The following is a 19,012-nucleotide window of genomic DNA, read 5'->3' on the forward strand; positions in this document are numbered from 1 at the left end:
TATTTTTCAGTTCAAAATGTAAAAGGGTTTATTTACATAAATTCCATTTTTCTCTCTCTACAATTGATGAAACACTCAGTGGTTCAGAGTGCACTGTGCACTCATTGAGAAGTCTTTTGACGTTGTATGGTATTTATATTCATTAACTAGATTTCTTTGTTGCAAAAGAAAATGTTTAAAGTTTTGTTTGAATTTGTGGACTTGCTAACCTTACAAAACCAATATTTCTATAACTTAAAATTCAAGTTTTACAATTCATAATAAACCTCATTAAATGATAAGACAAGGGAAGGAAATGATCTTGCTGCATAGAATCTGTTTTATTGATTGTCACTGTAGCCCATTAAATAGTAAAATGCCATGAAACTGGGATTTAACTACTTAAAGTTTTTAAAAAATGTAAAATAATGCATAGCGTGTGAGATTTTATTCAGTTTTATAATCATAAGCATTATCGGTGTAATTTAAACTGGCTACACAGGAAACATGTATCACAGCAAAGCTAGAAAAAAGGAAATGATTTGAGTCTTTCTGGTTCATTACATGGAACCAGTGACAGGCTTTTCACTACCCCCTAGTGTAGTTAATATTCATTATTATATAAGATGCAGTAAAGGCTGAGACTCTTAGCCACTTAGTGGAACTCCCATGACACATTGGTTGTCTGAACAATTGCTCTGAATATTTTGCATAGCTGTGCTAATAATGGGCAATTTAAATATTCTTCCTTGTAAGAACAAAGGTTACTTCTTAAATCCTCTTATAATAATGTAGGTACATTTACATTGTTGGTTTATTTTAACTCTTTGGGATTGAAATTTTCCCTTCCTCACAGAACCTGCCCAAGAAAGAACAAGCATTCAGAAACCACCTTATCAGATTCTAAAAGATGTGCCAGTGTTTAATTACTTTTGAAGTGTAGTCAATGTTTTAAAGACAAACCCAGCAGCCAATTTGCACACGGCAAGGACCCACAGACAACGATTGAATTGAATGACCAGTGATTGGTAAATCCAAGTATGAACGTCAGTTAATTAAGACTGCAGTTCAAACTGGATCTTTTATCCTATTCTTTGCTTTTATCATTCTATCTACTTAACCACAACCTTACTTTATCCCTATTGTTGTAAAGTAGTCTTACTTTTCATTAATGACATGTTGTAATTTGATTAACACTGGGTTGAATTTTCTTATGGATGATTTGTAACTGTTTAACATAGCTGGTAAACAGTTATATTTACTGCCTCAGGTGAGCATGGGCTGGATGTTTTTCTTTGAAGTGAATGTTATTTAAATAAACTACTGGAGTTCTACCCCACTGGGGAAATGACTGTAACCAGGTTTGTGAACGTGAGGATAAATAGCTAGTGCAACACTAAGAGCTACCTTGATTTTCTCTTAGCAATCTTAATACCAAAAAGATGGAAAATCAGGAGCAGTTGGTCATTGTAGCATTTGGCTCTGCAATGTTGTATTTTGCTTACATGAAGGTGGGGGATAGTAGGAGAACCATAACTGCCTGTGTGTGTGCCACTGGTGCTGTGCTTTACACAGCGAACTATACATCTGGCAGCAAATTTGGCGTCCCTAGGGAAATCATGGCCTATGTTCCTTAAAATGAATTAATTCTCATTTTGGACTGCTATCATCTGCTGTCTTACATTTTTGAGAAAGCTTTGGAATCGTCATAATTAAACTACTGTTTCTGCTTTATGGCTCTAATCTTTGGTAGATTTTTTATTAGGATGGGGAAATATGAAGCTGACACACACAGAAACTGGTCTTTGATACAAAATAATTACATCTAATCCAAAAATCCTTAATGGCGCTAACCTAACCTTCCTGCAAATAAAAGGAATATTTCATGGTCCAAAATAGCTTTTGTTTTTACAAATGATAGCATTTTCACATATATATGAAAGTTATTCTATCCTATCCTGCTCTAAGTCCCACTCTCGCCTAGCACTCCTGTTCTTGTTTACCTGTACTGGCTTCCTGTTCCTCAGCATATGTCATTTAAAATCCTTGTCCTCGTCTCCTCCCTCCTTTTGCAACCTCCTCCAGCCCTATTTCCCTTTCTGTACCCTCCACCCATCCGCTGCTGGTCTACACTCCTCCCAATCTTACCACTGTAGAAGAGCCTTTAGCCATCTTTTCCCACAATCTGAAACTCTCTCCCCAAATCCCATCATCTTGCTACATCTTCCTGAAATCGTACAAAAGTTTCCTTAAAGTCTACCTCTTCGACCCCCCCCATCCCCCATCCCTTTCGGCCACCTCCCCTAATCCTCCCTCCTCCCCTAATCCTCCCTCCTCCCCTAATCCTCCCTCCTCCCCTAATCCTCCCTCCTCCCCTAATCCTCCCTCCTCCCTCCTACTCCTGCTCTGGTCTGAGCCTCAGCTTCAAAGCACCTTGGGATTTTTGCTACGTTAAAGATGCTTTATAAATGTAAGTTGTCGATATTATTTTTAAAATTTGTAGAGAAGTCAAAATCAGATACCATACTGTTTACCTCACTCTGTTCCTTATGATTTGATCTTTTTCAGCAGATTAAGAATTGATAGCCGGCAAACCTCAGTGTTTGCTCCCAGGGTTCCCCTTGTCAGCAGTCTTGAACTATCATGTAGGGTAGTACCAGATTAATGAGAAGCACCAGTAAGTGTACATTTATACCATAAGGGATAATGGGGCAATTCACTGGACTTCCCTGTTAATGCATTAACATTGTCCTTGTCTAAACATTAAAATTATGCAGCCTAATGAGGTATTGCACATCTATATTGTTTTAAACTCTATAAATTAATCTGGAAACTGTTGCAGCGAATGTGAATTTTACTGTAGTTCCAGAAATGTATCTAGTCAACGTATTCAAAATTATGAAAGGTTTGAGAGGGTAAATAGTGAAAGATTGTTTCCACTGGTTGGCTAATTGGTATGGACAGGAATGAGGAGTGAGGTGGGAAATCTTCTAGCTTTGGGTTCTGGTGTTTTCTGTTAATGAAAAGTCATTGAAAATTGAATAACCTTCCACATCATAAATGTAAGGAGTCTTACAACACCAGGTTATAGTCCAACAGCTTTATTGGAATCACAAGCTTTCGGAGCTTTCCCCCTTCGTCACCTGACGAAGGAGAAAGCCTCCGAAAGCTTGTGATTTTTAAATAAAACTGTTGGACTATAACCTGGCGTTGTAAGACTCCTTACATTTGTCCACCCCAGTCCATCACCGGCATCTCCACATCATGTCCACATCATAAGACAGAGCACCTCACTGGGAGAAATGAGCTTCTTTCTCAAAGATTGGATGTTTCATTCTGCTTTATATTTTAGAAGTTCCCAGACAGCTGATTTGAAAAGATAAATTATCTGGTCCAAAAGCAGATAGGTGGTGATGCTGTCAGGAGCTGGCTGTTTAAATGGTTTCCAACACTACACCCAATCAAAATAAGAAAACAATGTAGCTTTGAGACAACCTGCTTGTTGCTGCTTGGAGTTGGATCTTGTATTTGGAAAATGGTGAAGATATTTTACTGATTTGATGCATAAGGAGAAGCATATGGTGGTGCTTAACTAATGTAAAAGATATTCCACAGAATTAGCTTTCTTCGATTAATAACATATAAGAATGTGAAAACGTATCTAGTGCTGTGCCAGAGTAAGTCAAATAAATCTGACTTGTTTTACTTACGTTTAGAATAAACTCTCTTTTACCCAATGACAAACGTGATCTGTTGATATTCTGTAATCATTCTGCAAAAGTTGTTAAACTCAGAGCCAAGGTCCTTGCTCCTGATGCTGTAACCCTTTAAGGAAAGGGTGGACATGAGGTGCAGGATTGTGATACTTCCCACAGCTGGATAGTCTGCTGTCACTCAGGCCTGGATTTTAATTGCTGGCAGGTGTGCGGCAGGAAAACGCATTGGCAAGTTAATTTCCCGCCCGCCTGGGGCAGAAAGAGACCTGGACGATTTTAAGAGCTGGGCTTTATTTAAATCCCACCGGCCAAATTCCCATCTATTCTGGGCGAGAGGCCAGTCGGAAGTTGCGGAAAATCATACGGCCCGGAGGCCACCTACCAACAGCAGGTAATTGGCAGGGTCGGCTGTCGGTCTGTCACACGAGGTCCTGTGATTTGAGAGGGGGGACTGAGATTGCAGCAGGAGGGGCCTAGCCTTTCCTTGTGGGGCCCGGAGGAACACTCCTGCTCCTCCTGGCCTCACAAAAAAAAAAATTGGGGGCCTCCCCTCCTGCACTTACCTGAGGCCCCAACTGGTGAGCTGCATCAATTGGCGTCCACAGCTCGCCGGTTTCATGCAGATGAGGCCCGAGGCCCAATTTCGATCGGGCCTTAGACAGATGTCTTCTGGTGCACGTTTGCACCGCGCTGTCCATTTTGCACCGGAAACCGGGGCTACTCAAATTTCCCCCCTTTTGTTTCAAAACATCTGGATCAAGCAGAGGTGGCCAAACGACATTTTACAAACCACACATAGCTCTTCTGCGGCTGTAGTCTGGCTTTTGGATGCTTTATTCAGCTGCACTCAGCGTTGATGTGATCGACAGCAGCATCCAACAAGATAACACTGTCTCCCTTCCACTCTGAGCATACCATATGGTTTGAATGAATTGTAATATATTAATGACTTACTTCTGGGTATCAAGTAAGAACTCAGGCTGTCACATCACACCAATGAAAATGCATGCTGTGCCTTTCCGAAAAATGAAGCTTTTCCTCGCTATATGATGAAGGGTTCTGATAAATGTTTATGTTGGAGATTAAATGATTTTTAAAAAATATGGTGTGATGTGTTAATTGTCATTTTTTTATTGAAAATATCTCTCTGATTTCAGCTAAGTTTCATGAACTGTTCGTCGGTTCTAGTGAGGAAACCTTTTTGCAAAATGGTTCTTTTAAATTCATTCTTTTTCTGGGGTGGTAATAAATAAGACTGTTTTCCAATCAAATAAAATTTACAGGGGCTAAAATTAAAACTTTAGCAATTAGTTTGGCATTGATACAGATTTCTATGTCATGATCTAGATCGCAGTTGCGATCAATGTTCTTCAATCAAGTGCGCAGCCATCTCTCTTTCTCTGTCTCTCTCTCTCTCCGTATGATTCTGTAAGTGATATGAGAAGCAAACATAATTTACGTCCTCTGAAAATCCTAAACCAATTGAGAACAGCGAAATATGGCATAGATCATGTAACTGCTGTGATAGAAATCCCATGTCTAGTCTTCAAAGTGAATAAACTTTGGCAGAAAAATTTGTCTTGGGGCAATAGTGCAAAATGGGTGATAGTGAATGGGCAGCCTGTGTTAAACTACGGACGATTTTCTTTTCTATTGAAGTCATATGTGATTGCGGAGCCTAAAGCCTGTTTTAGGATCTCTCTGAGAAATTCGGCTGCCCTGAGTGGAGGAGGCTTCGGGCCTACTCTGCTCAGGTTTTCCAGGCATGGATGCAGCCTAACAAGGGGCCAGCACCAAAAAGGCAGATTTACATTTTTTTAAATTCATAGATCTCCCCCTGGCTCCACGGCACTCCTGCCAGCCACTGACGGCTACAATCGGCCTCTCGTCCCGCTGTCCTCTTCCCTCCGGCTCTTACCTGACGGCATTGCCGACAAGGCAAGCGGCCAGAAATTCAGCACAATTGAGTGTAACTTCGCTACGTTTTAGGTTTATTGATTGAGCCATTCAAGGTTATAACAAGCTATCAGACCACATTGTTCTCAAAAATAAGGCATGTTAATGAGCATGGCAAAAATGGCAGATTCCAGAAATATCAGAGATATTTCTCAGCAATGGCCGAGGAATGTTTGCGTCCGTTTGAGTGATATTTTAGTGCTCTAGGCAACTTTTTATTGTTGACCATCCACTACGTTGTTCTGTCGCACTTGCACATACCCAAGTCAGTCCGTCAGCCTCTACATGGAGTTGCGGCATTGTGTATAGAGACAAAATGAAGTCAAAATTCAGACTTATAGATTGAGCCCAGTTGTCTCAAGTCAAGTGACTGACCAAAGGGTGGTTTGAGCTGTTGTCTCTCAAAATGAATGCCATCTCTCATGTCTGTTATGGTCCAGGTAAATGAAGCAAAGGTGAACAAACTGCCTTCACAGTCTACACAGCAAATGCTGGAAATACTCAGCAGGTCAGGCAGCATCTGTGGAGAGGGAAACAGAGTTAATGTTTCGGGTCGATGACCTTTCATCAGAACTGGAAGAAGTTAAAGATTTAACAGTTTGTAAGCAAGTACAGGGGCAGGGAAAGAAAGGGGGGAGGAGATGGGGGAAAAAGAACAAAAGGGAAGGTTTGTGATAGGGTGGAGGGCAGATCTCATTAAATGAGAAAAGGGATGCTGGTGTAAGGCAAAAGGGGTCGGTAATGGGACAAGTAAAAGAAATAAAAGATGGATTTAGAACAGCAGAACCATTACCAGCACCTACTGTCTGAAAAAATGGGAGCATTGGTTGTTGAAATTGATATTAAGTCCGGAAGGTTGTAAAGTGCCTAACTGAAAGATGAGGTGCTGTTCCTCGAGCTTCTGTTGAGCTTCACTGGAACAGTGTAGGAGGCCGAGGACAGAGAGGTCAGAGTGGGAGTGGGATGGAGAATTAAAATGGCAAGCGACCGGCAGGTCAGGGTCACACTTGCTCACTGAACGGAGGTGTTCAGCAAAGTGATCACCCAATCTGGTTTGGTCTCCCCAATGTAGAGGAAACCGCATTGTGAGCAGCGAATACAGTATAGTAAATTAAAAGAAGTACAGGTAAATCACTGTTTAACCTGGAAGGAGTGTTTGGGGCTCTGGACAGTGGGAAGGGAGGAGGTGAAATGGCAGATGTTGTATCTGCTGTGCTCACACGGGAACATGCCATGGAAAGGAGAGTGGGTGTTAGGGGTGATGGAAGAGTGGACCAGGATGTCATGGAGGGAACGGCCCCTTCGGAATGGTGGAAGGGGAGGGGAGGGGAAGATGTGTTTGGTGGTGGCAACATGCTGAATGTGGCAGAAAGGGCAGAGGATGATTAGTTGAATGCGAAGGCTGGAAGGTGAGGGCAAGGGGGACCCTATCGTGGTTCTGGGAGGGAGGGTTAGGCATGAGGGTAGAAGTGCGGGAAATGGGACGGACACGGTCGAGGGCCCTGTCAACCACAGTGGAGGGGAATCCTCAGTTGAAGAAAAAGAAAGACATATCAGAAGCATTGGCGTGGAAAGTGGCATCGTCAGAACAAATGCGACAGAGACGGAAAAACTGGGAGAATGGAACAGAGTCCTTTAGGAAGTGGGTTGGGAAGAAATATAATCAAGGTAGCTGTGGGATTTGGCGGTTTTATAGTAGATATTGATGGACAGGCTATCCCCCGAAATGGAGATAGAGATGTCAAGGAAGGAAAGAATTGAAGATGGACCATGTGTAGGCGCAGGAGGGGTAGAATTTGGAAGCAAAGTTGATTAAATTTTCCAGTTCGGGCGAGAGCAGGAAACGGCACCAACACAGTCATCAATGCACCGGAAAAAGAGGTGAGGGAAGGGAACAGAGTAGGACCCGCAAAGAATGTTCCACGTATCCCACAAATAAGCAGGCATAGCCAGGACTCATATGGGTTCCCATAGTGACACCTTTTATTTGGAGGAAGTGAGTGGAGTCAAAGGAGAAGTTGAGAAGTTGTTCAATGTAAGAACAAGTTCAGCCAGACGGAGGAGTGTGGTGGTGGATGGGAACTGGTTGGGCCTCTGTTCAAGGTAGAAGCGGAGGGCCTGCAGGCCATCCTGTTGAGGGATGGAGGTGTAGTGGGACTGGACGTCCATGGTGAAAAGGAGACGGTTAGAGCCAGGAAACTGGAAACTGTTGGAGTGGTGGAGGACATCGGAAAAGTTGTGGATGTAGGTCGGAAGAGACTGGACAAGGGGTGAAAAAATAGAGTTGAGATAGGAAGAAATAAGTTCTGTGGGGCAAGAACAGGCTGAAATGATGAGTCTACCGGGGCAGTCCTGTTTGTGGATCTTGGGAAGGAGGTAGAAGCGGGCTGTGCGGGGTTGGGGTGCTTTGAGGTTGGAGGCCGTGGGGGGAAGATCTCCAGAGGAGATGAGGTCAGTGACAGTCTGGGAAACTATGGCTTGATGTTCGGCGGTGGGGTCATGGTCCATGTGTAGGTAGGAGGAGGTGTCGGAGAGTTGGGGTTCAGCATCTGCAAGGTAGAGGTCTGTTCGCCAAACAACAACAGCGCCATCCTTGTCGGCAGGTTTAATGACAATGTCAGGGTTGGACCTGAGAGAACGGAGTGCTGCAAGTTCAGAGGGAGGGAAGTTAGAGTGAGTGAGGGGATTAGAGAAATTGAGACGGCCGATGTCACGCCAACAGTTCTCATTGAAAAGATCAAGAGAGGGTAAGAGGCCAGAGGGAGGGGTCCAGATGGAACGAGAATTCTGAAGACGGGAGAAAGGGTCTACTGTGTGGGGGGAAGACTCCTGGCTGAAGAAGTGGGTGCGGAGGTGAAGGCGACGGAAGAAGAGCTCAGCATCGTGTCGAGCGAGGTGGGGGCGTAAAGGGATTAAACTGAGTCCTTTGCTGAAGACTGATCGTTCGGGGTCAAAGAGGGGAAGGTCAGAGGAGATAGAGAAAACATGAGAAAGGGTGAGATTGGAGGGAGGGTCGGGGTCAGAGGAAAGTGATGGGGAAGAAGGATCAGGAGGAGCGTTGGCATCTAAGAGTTGTTGAAGCTTGCGGTCCTTGACATGTGAAAGGAAGGAAAATAGTTTTTTGTTGATGCACCAGATGAGGCGAAGGATGAAATCTGTATCACGGGTGGATCTGAAACATTAAGGGTGAAATTTAAGTTGGAATCGCCTTCCCCCACTTCTTTCTCTGCCTCTGGTACTTGCTTATATACTGTTAAATCTATAACTTCTTCCAGTTCTTCCAGTTCGTTAACTGTTTCTCTCTCCTAGGTACTGCCTGACCTGCTGAGTATTTCCAGCATTTTCCGTTTTTATTTCAGATTTCCAGCATCCGCAATATTCTGCTTTTGGCCTCACTATCTAATTCAGTGCAAACTGACTCAAGTTTATTAAAATCAGAGACTTTGGGCCAAACCATGTTTTCTGCCAGACTGAATAATATCAAGGCTACTTTTGTTCAGCTCCTATCTTTTGGTTGGCTTAAGTTTCGATATATTCATAAAGTACACGATTCTATCATTATTGTCAGAAACCCAAAGTCATTCTGATCAATTCAACCAAATTCATCTAGAATGATGGGACTGCAGTTTGTACAGTGATGTTATGAACAATGGGAAATATGAATACTGAGACTGTCCTGTTTCGTGGGCATACACAGAGCTGAGTTAGTGAACTGTACATCAGTAGTGAGGATCAATATAAAATCCTTCCTGTTTAACTTGATCATTTATGGAAGGTTGAGGCAGAAAGGCAAATCTTCTTTTGATCCAGTGTGTTTATTCCATAAATATTCTTCAGTTCAGAAAATAACTGTTTAGATAAAGAAAACTGGGGGAGTGTGCAGTCCCGGCAAGGGTGAGATAGTTTAAGGGCCTTTTTGGCTGTTTTTCTTCAATATACCACAATGTGCACACTCAGTTTTTAACAACTATGATTTAAAAGAAAAACAAATAACTTCTGCCCTCTCTTGACATAATCTGTTTAACATTACCAAGATATACAGGATAGTGCAAGCCTGCAATGTGTTTCAAGGCAGTAACACATTGAGGAGTTGAGATAATATTATAAATCACAAGACCAGAGTTCAAATGGCTTATCAATGTCATCTCAACCCTGGGATGTGTTACTGCTTTGGAACAAACTGCAGAGTTTGCTATGCTTCTACAACATGTAGAAACTTAACGATTTGTTGCTGTTTTCCACTGTTTGCTATCTTTCGCTGTGATTTCTGTGCTCAAATCGTGTGACTTGACAAGCAGTGATATCAGGATTCAATTGGATGGTGCAAGGTAGATCATAACTTGTGTGTAATATCATAATGTTACAGATGTTGTGCTAACTTTACTTTTGAGTATTTGTATAGTTATCTTCCAATTAATAGGGTATAATTGTAAGAGTACATCATTTTCATAATTTCACATATTCCACAATCTAAAGATTTTGAACTGAATCACTGTATATTATACTACTCTTCCAAATAGCCTTTTGTCACTTATAATTGTTATATGTATTCATGTTTAAAGCTGTATCCAATCAAAATCGTATTGGCTTACTTTGGGTTAAGTGAAATGTATTCATTTTATAATGCTCAGTGTATTGGTAACGTTGATTGAAGTATATTCTATGATTGTTAGATCCCATCTAGCTGCTACATAGGTAAAATACATGCTGTACTTAAATAGCCAGAAAAAGACGTTCAAACCAATTGTACAATAAGTGCAGAAAGCAGAGAGCAAAATATCTAACTTGCAGTTCTGTGCAGTTTCTTATATGAATATATCTGTCGAGATACACGTACACACTACATTACTATCCATAGGCTTTACTCGGTTGAACACTCTGGGGATTCTTTGAGTAAGATAGACTCCATCTGTTTTTCGAAAGGCATCTCCAAGGGTGCAATTACAAAAGTTTAATTTATGCTTCTCACTGACACAAAACGTGATGTAAATTTGGAGTTAAAGCCTGGCCTGACTCCAAAATCCACTTTTCTCTACTGTCAGTCTTTGGATTTAGGCTTCAGTTACATTATACCTGCAGCATCACATGAAGGAAAACTGCTTCATACCAACACTACAGCTGTAGAGTGAATGCACCCTAAGATAATATTGTCTGGTTATGGATCTTAATTTAATTTCCCCTTTGGTTGATAACGCTGGCCTCTCGTTTGACGAGGTTTTGGAAGCTGAATTTTAACATGTTGTGGTATCAACATGAATTGCAGTTATTCCTCATTAATATTACAGACTGGCAAGCTTTATAACCATGGGCATGATTTTATCAGGGGGCCAGGAAGGGGGCGGGGAGATGGAATTCCTGACGGGAAACCCGGAAGTACAGCCTGACAGGCCGGCCTGATTAACAGGTTGGTCTCAGTCAGATGGAAGAGCAGGCAGAGAGAGGACGTGAAAAGATAAGTGTTAGATGGGGGGGCTAGGGGGTCATCGGGGGGAGGTAGGGGGTCATTGAGGGGGTTTGGGTCATCGGGGTGGGGGCTCAGTCATCGGGGATCAGCAGGGGGGGTGTCAGTCATCAGGGAGCTCAGTCATTGGGGGGGGCGCTCAGTCATTGTGGGGGGAGGGCGCTCAGTCATTGTGGGAGGAGGGCGCTCAGTCATTGTGGGGGGGCGCAGTCACCGGAGGTTGGGGGGGGGGTGGTGGTTAGTCATCGAGGAGGGTCAGTCATCGGGGGACTCAGTCATTGGTGGGTCGGGGTCAGGGGTCGAGCGTCGAAGATCATGGGGGGGGGGGTCAGATATGGTGGGGATGGGGTTGGAGATCGTGGGGGGGGGACGCTGCAGGTAGGCTTGTTGGGCCTGGGGGAAGCACTCCTGCACCTCTGGGCCCACAAGCTGTGCTATAAAGGCACTTACCAGCAGTTTCGATTTTTCTCGCCTCCTCTCACATATCGTGAAGTAGAAAGCCTGGGAATTCGGGCCCCCATGGGTTAAAAAATCTTTAAAAATGGAGGCCCGCTACCTCCTCGAAAGCTTTTACTGACTGACCCGCCTCCTAAGACCGGGTTGGTCGCCTGCCCCTCGTCCCGCCTCCGTGAAAACTGGAAGTGAGCGGGTTGGGGGCGGGTTTTAGATTGGCCCCCAACCCACCTGTCTTTCCCATTTAAAATCAAGCCCCATTTAAGTAAGAGAGTGGTGCCTCTCCCAGTCCTTCTGTAACTCCATTAAAACTAACAGAGGGAACTTTTCCATTTCAGATGCCGAGCAGTTTGGTGGTGTCTTGGGAAGTTCTTAGATCTTTGATTTGAATCAAGCCCACACAAATGGATGAACAAGTCCTTTTGTCTCTCTTTCAGGGAATCAAAGTAAAAATGGGTTTAGAAGTGTTAATTAAGAATGAACAAGCCAGTAATTAGTGAGCTTCTCGGAGTACGGGTTTCCCGGAAGTGCTGCTGGATTTAGTGGCAGGACCTGATTAACATTTTTAGACTCCGTTTCCCGGCTGCAGCCAGCCAGATTGAGAGGCTGGCTGGCCGTCGGGCGGGTCGGCCTACAGCACCAGGCTGCAGCCAGGGAGTGGAGGGAGGGAGGGAGGGAGAGAGAGATGGAGAGATCATGGGTCGATGGGGGGAGATCGTGGGTCAATGGGGAGACATGGGGGGAGGGGGGAAGGGGGTGGAAAGATTGTGAGGTGGTGGGGGGGGGTCCGATCGATCACGAGGAAGGGGAAGCAGGTTTACTTGGGGGGCCGGAGGGAAGCAATCCTGCTCCTCCTAGCCCACAAGCAGTGCTGGAAAGGCACTTACCTGTTCGATCCGGCCATTCTCGCCTCCCTTCAGCTACCAGGATTCGCGAGGCCTGGGAAACCCGGCCGGCCAGCGTTAAACCTGAAACACAGATAAAATCTTAGGCACGTAGCCTCATTAAAATATTTAAATGAGGGGCCGGCCTCTGGAGAGCTGGTTAGTCGTCTGCCCCCCCACCACCCCGCCTCTGTTAAAACCAGAATTGGGCAGGTTGGGGTCGGATTTCCCATTTTTAAATTTTAAACCCCCTCCCCGCCTCCCCCCCCCCCCCCCCCGCCTCCCCCACCACGTTCTGGGGGGTTAAAATTACTCACATTGAATCTTTCAAAGATTATTTTTGAGTTTAAAAAAGAAAGCACAGATGCACGAGCATGTGTGTATGTGTAATTACAAAACTGTCCCTGTGCAATGTGTCACCGCTGTTACTAGTCCTAGCATCATGGTGGCAGTTTGATATGAAATGAGGATAGAATTGACCTTAGCTGGAAATCCCTCTCCACCTCCCACCACTGAATAATCTGCCGTGCTTGCTGTCTGGGCCCAGGTGTGCATAATGTGTACGTGGGCAAGACATGAGAGAGGTGCCAACGGTCATGACAGTGTGAGTCACTGTCATTAGGAGAGGAGAAAATAGAAAATACACACATTTATAATAAATGGGAATAATGAAACTCCATAGATAGGATCAGTCCTCCAATCGCTTTTATTTAAATTAGAAACTTTTGTAGGTTTAATTTCCCCTTTGCGTTAATTTTGGCGCAGCAGCAAATGTACTCGTGTAAATTTTTGGCTAGTCTGTGCAAACCCTGTTATTAATCTGTTTCAAATAAACACGTAACTCATTGTGTTAGAATAGTTCAGACAGGAATTCATGGATGTGCTAAAAATCAAGCACAAAGGAAATTAAACTAATTAGCAAACAATTGGTGGACAGGAAACATTGCCTAAAAACTTGTGTTGGCATTAGTAGTGGACAAACACTTTAATGTTTTCATATGAAATTCCTCTGTCTGCTAATTTATTGTTAACATTAACCCATTTGAAACAATACCGCCATTTCAATAGTGGTCAAAAGAATGTCCTATAAACACGTTCCGCCTTCTCAATATTTCTAGGATCACATCTTTAAGGAAAACCAGAGCTCAAAGTGTTGATATGAATTGCAAGCACAGGCTTCAAGATAAATTTCAGTGCACGCAATATTCTGAAGTAAAAGTTAATGTGTTCACTAAGGACAGAAGCCATGTAAATTCTGAAATAATTACAGTGCTTTGACTTCATTAGTTGAAATCACTGCAATTCACTGAATCATTTTTGAAATAACTATTATCTTTTTATCTTTTATTGTTTGTCTGCCAATGCAAAAAAAAGGCTTCCTGTATGTGGAATCTATTTATTGCATTTTGTGGAGTACGTGACCATAATACCAACAGATTCTTTCCATTAATTCTACAATAACTAGACTTCAAAGCAATTACATGATCTCTTGGTCATTTTCTTTCATTTCAAGGAAAAAATTGGCAAAGGAATAATTGCATTAACATATCTGATGTCTATTTGAAATTTGCAGGTTATATAAAAGTATCAAACATGAGTATTACATATCTCTGAAGTCCTGGGTGTACAGGCTCTTGCTGTTGGATTTCTCTCATTCTTGGTGCGGGCTTGGAAGTGAGTCACTGCGGGGAGACAACAACAGTGGGAGGGCTCCATGATTGTTGAATATTAAATGTGCTACATTGATCAGCTGATTCAGAAATCCAACAGGTTTGATTTCAATCGCTTTTATTTAAATTAGAAACTTTTGTAGGTTCAATTTCCCCTTTGCATTAATTTTGGCGCAGCAGCTAATGTGCTCGTGTAAATTTTTGGAACAACAACAAAAAGGTTTATCGCTAGGTCTTTTGCACTGCCAAAAAGTCAATGGAATTCCATCGGATATTGAACCTGCAACATTTTTTAAATGCTCAAAATTAAAGAATTTAACATAATTGCCCGGCCCAGCAGACTGATGAATCATTTTGGACTTTGTGGATATTTATTTTCATACTTCAACAGAGCAGGAGCTTCTTCTTGTTTTACTTTCAAGGAAGCAGCCATCAATTAGAAAATCCATCCATTTAGGGTTGCCTCAGTATGCTGTGTTTTTGGAAAGTGCCTGTCTGTTAGTGTACCTTGCTTAATTGAACATCTCCACTCCTATCCATATTGATTGACTCATCAGAATGCTCTTCAAAGAATTCATGAGAGGTGTCCGGGGAATATTCAATGCTTACCTGTTTTTTAGTGAATGCAGACAAATGGCAAATGGAACAATTATAGAGAGCCGTTCTAAGGTATTTATTTTCTGACAGTTCTGTATCTGCAGGCCAACTTTCTGATAGTACAGAAGGAGGTCAAGACTTAAGCTATCTCCTCTGAAAGGCCTTCAAACATTTGTTGTATATTTTGGGCATGCAGAGTGCAGCAATTGTAAATAGTATTAGGGACCTCTCCAAGCTAATTCCCGATGTGAATAACCAAATGCTTGTATTGGTCACAAAATATTCTTGTAAGCATGTAAATTTGAGATATGGAAAAGATGAGAACATTGAAAGTGAACGCAAGGCAGTTATTGATTAGACTGGCAGAGGTACTGATATTGTTGTAGAAGGTGGGCCAGAGAATAAGTTTGGAAGGAGTGAAAGGTCACTTGTGAGAGAGTTAGAGGGTGGTCTTTCTCCAGTGGCTGTGGATGGTTTGAGGCTGGCAGGGGCTGTATATGGTGAAAAAGATGAAGGAGTGATCAGAGATAGATATCAATGATCATAACCTTGGAATTAGCAAGGCTTCATGTGATAGGTGGTATCAAGTGAATGTCTGCTGGAGAGATAATGTGGGGAGTGAGGTTGAGGAAGGAAAGGAAGGCAGAACAATTGGAGAAAATAAGTCAAGGTGAGCTCAGTTGCAGATCATCTAGGATGACGAGTCCCTCAGTGCAAAGGTGTGATAAGAGAGGGAAAAAATCTCAGCAAAGAAGGAACCAGATAACTGGTCCAACACCTGCTTGAATATCAGACTATGAGAATATTGAAATAGAGATGGAAAGAGTGAGAGAAAGTGAGGTGTTCAAACACAGAGAAGGCACTTGGATCAACATGTGGCTGGAGGGCCTATATAAAAGAGAAAGACTGAAATTCATGGGCAACTGGAAGAGCATCACTGGACAAGATAAGCATTTTAGAAGGGCTGGCCTCCATTTGAATTGGTTGGCTACTTAGAGCTTGATTGAGACTGGTGAGGCAGCTATTGGGAAGGATTTAAACTAATAGAAAGAAAGAAAGACTTGCATTTATTTAGCACCTTTCACAACTTCAGGACATCCCAAAGTGCTTTACAGCCAATGAAGTATTTTTGAAGTGTAGTCACTGTTGTAAAGTAGGAAACACGGCAGCCAATTTGCACACAGCAAGATCCCACAAACAGCACTGTGATAATGACCAGATAATATGTTTCTCATGATGTTGGTTAAGGGATAAATATTGGCCAGGATACCGGGGAGAACTCCCCTGCTCTTCTTCGAAATAGTGCCATGGGATCTTTAACGTCCTCTTGAGAGGGCAGACAGGACCTCGGTTTAATGTCTCATCTGAAAGACGACACCTCCAACAGTGCAGCATTCCCTCAGTAATGCATTGGAGTAGATCAGCCTAGATTATGTGCTCAAATCTGGAGTGAGACTTGAACCCACAACCGTCTAACTCGGAGGCGAGAGCGCTACCATTGAGCCACAGCTGACACATGGGGTAGAAATTGGTTCATGCTAGCAGGCCGACACGACCTCCTCACAGGGATTGATCCTTGTGCTGGAAGAGGTAGGCCCAAGGCCCGATATTGGGCCTAGGGCCTTATTTTAAGGAGACGGATGAGCTGTTGGCACCTACTGTGCATCACCAGGCAGCTCACCAGCAATGCGAGGATTAATGTAGTGCCAAGGCCCAATGCCTGCCTCGCTCAAGGTATATGAATTCCCAGAATGGGTCCTAAAACAGGCATTAGGCCCCTAATTAGCATATTCCAGGGGTCTAGAGCCTGATTTGGGCTGATGCCAGAAACGCCTCTATAGCGTGCCAACCAATAAGGCATCGGATGTGTTTCTGACACTGTTCAGATGCAGAATGTTAGCCCCCTAAATTGAGCCTCTGTGCCCCTGTTTTCTGCCTGGAAAACGGGTGCAACAAGGTCCATTTTCAACCCAATTGAGTTGGGGTATATTAGCTAAATCTGTGTAGTTCATTTAGGGCAGGTAGTCAGAGTATAAAACTCATAATTGCTGTAGCTTAGGCCAACTTAAAGATTATAAGAAAGGGGTTATAACCATTAAACAGCAATCTGATAGACTTAAATATTTTTATGTCACTGCCAAAATAAAATGTTAGATCCACAGACATATGCAGCAACAGAGACATTGGATATTATAGGTATTTCTAAGCTATGGTTGGATGTTAATAATAGATCAGAAATCAACTAAAAGGTGATGAGTGATTCAGGAAGAATAAAGTTGGACAGACAGGAGGGTTTGTGGTTGTATTTGTTAATGAGAATCTAGCTGTTCAAGAAAGAGATAATATTGGTGCACAACTTACAGCTGAAGCTATTTGAGTTCAAGTGGCTTATGCTATTGGCTCCAAATTGATCATTGGACTTGTTATGTGCCTCCAGCACATTATGATGAAGCACTCTGGCCACAAACGACAAAAGCATCTAAATGACAATAAAGAATCACATAGAGTGTATTGCATGTTTGCAATGGACTGCCCAGGGAGGAAATTGAGGATGAAGATAGGGGGTTAGACAAACATTTGGCAAGAAAACCAACAGAGGAATCTAGGGAGTAAACTGTGTATTCTGTTTTTGAACTCTGAGCCTGGCCAGATGAACTGAAAGGGCTTCTCTAGTCCTGTACATTTCCATGAAAGATACTCCTTCAGAAATCCTAAGTCTTCAGAGAAAGCTATAAGCAGATTCAACATCAATTTAAATGATTCAGAATTATCTCTTTTTTATAAGGTAGTAAATAACTGCAGTTATTTTCTCTGGTATTTCTAGTAATGTTTAGTTGAAGGTCTTTTCAATTGTCCTCCTCTCACTTGCTTTCCACTTCTAATGCATGAGTACTCTCTCTGATTCCACACCCAAGCGGCCATTATTTATGTCTGGACCTTTACAATGAGTGTCAGCTGTCTATTCCACTGTGTGGGATATCACAGCCAAATTTGATCCTTTCTTTGCCTATAGTACGTGGAGAGATTAGAAAAGCTGGGGTTGTTCTCCTTAGAGCAGAGAAGGTTAAGGGGAGATTTGATACAGGTGTTCAAAATCATGAATGGTTTTGATGGAGTAAACAAGGAGAAATTGTTTCCAGTGGCAGAAGGGTCAGTAACCAAAGAACACAGATTTAAGGTGATCGGCAAAAGAACCAGAGGTGAGCTGAAGAGATTTTTTTTACACAGCAAGTTGTTATGATCTGGAATGCACTGCCTGAAAGGATGGTGGAAGCAGGTTCAATAGTAACTTTCAAAAAGATAAATACTTGAAGGGGAAAAATTTTGCAGGGCTATGGGGAAAGTGCAGGGGGGTGGGACTAATTGGATAGCTCTTTCAAAGAGCTGGCACAGACTTGATGGGCTGAATGGCTTCCTTCTGTGCTGTATGATTCTAACATCCGTACATGTGCACTTCCAGGAAGTGTTGCTGGACAGCAAGCAGCAGAAGTGACCCTGCTAAAATCAACTGTCGTACCCCTACAGGCTGGGATCAGTTAACTCAGCACAGATTGGGGATTAAAGCTGAGACCTTAGGCTGTACAGCTTTCATAGGATTTGTAGTTAAAAGCATGAACTAATTTAGGAGTCAGTGCCCTTTTTTGATTGCTGTCAAGCATAATGTATGTGTGGCATTAAAATAAGAATTAGGATTTTAAATGTAAGTCTTCCTGATTAATGAGAAACTGGCTCCATAAGTTTTTAAAAAATCAAGTTGCCTTCAATTGTTTTTAACAAGCTTCTTCTGTCATGATATTTAATGCTTGTGACATCCCAAAGAAAAGATTGTTCCAGGACCAATTACCAGGAAGGGAGCATCCATGGTTTTTCATGAACTTTGTTCAACTAGCATTCTGATACAGATTAACTGTGACATCTCTGAGGCACTGCAATATCTAATCTGCAATGATCTTATGTAATAGATGGAGCAAACATTGTTTGATAGATGACATATCAGGAGGATAATGAACCAAAACAAATCAAAATTAAAATGCTCAAAATATTGATGTCACTCAGTGCCATAGTAGAATTAGTTGCCTTCAAATAATGTGACTTGCATTTATAAACGTTGCCCTGAATAATTGCAACTACTCCAATGCTGCATGTTTCTAAACTTAAACTGATCACTAGACCTCAAGGGCTGTGCAACAAGCAAGAGACAGATATCTATTTACTTCCGTTTCCTACTTAAAATATTTAGAACGTACTGCATTTTGCTGGTTGGTAGAAATTTTTTAAATTAAAACATTCACAGTG

This window comes from Heptranchias perlo, chromosome 8 (assembly GCF_035084215.1).
Source record: "Heptranchias perlo isolate sHepPer1 chromosome 8, sHepPer1.hap1, whole genome shotgun sequence".
Taxonomy (NCBI): Eukaryota; Metazoa; Chordata; class Chondrichthyes; order Hexanchiformes; family Hexanchidae; genus Heptranchias; species Heptranchias perlo.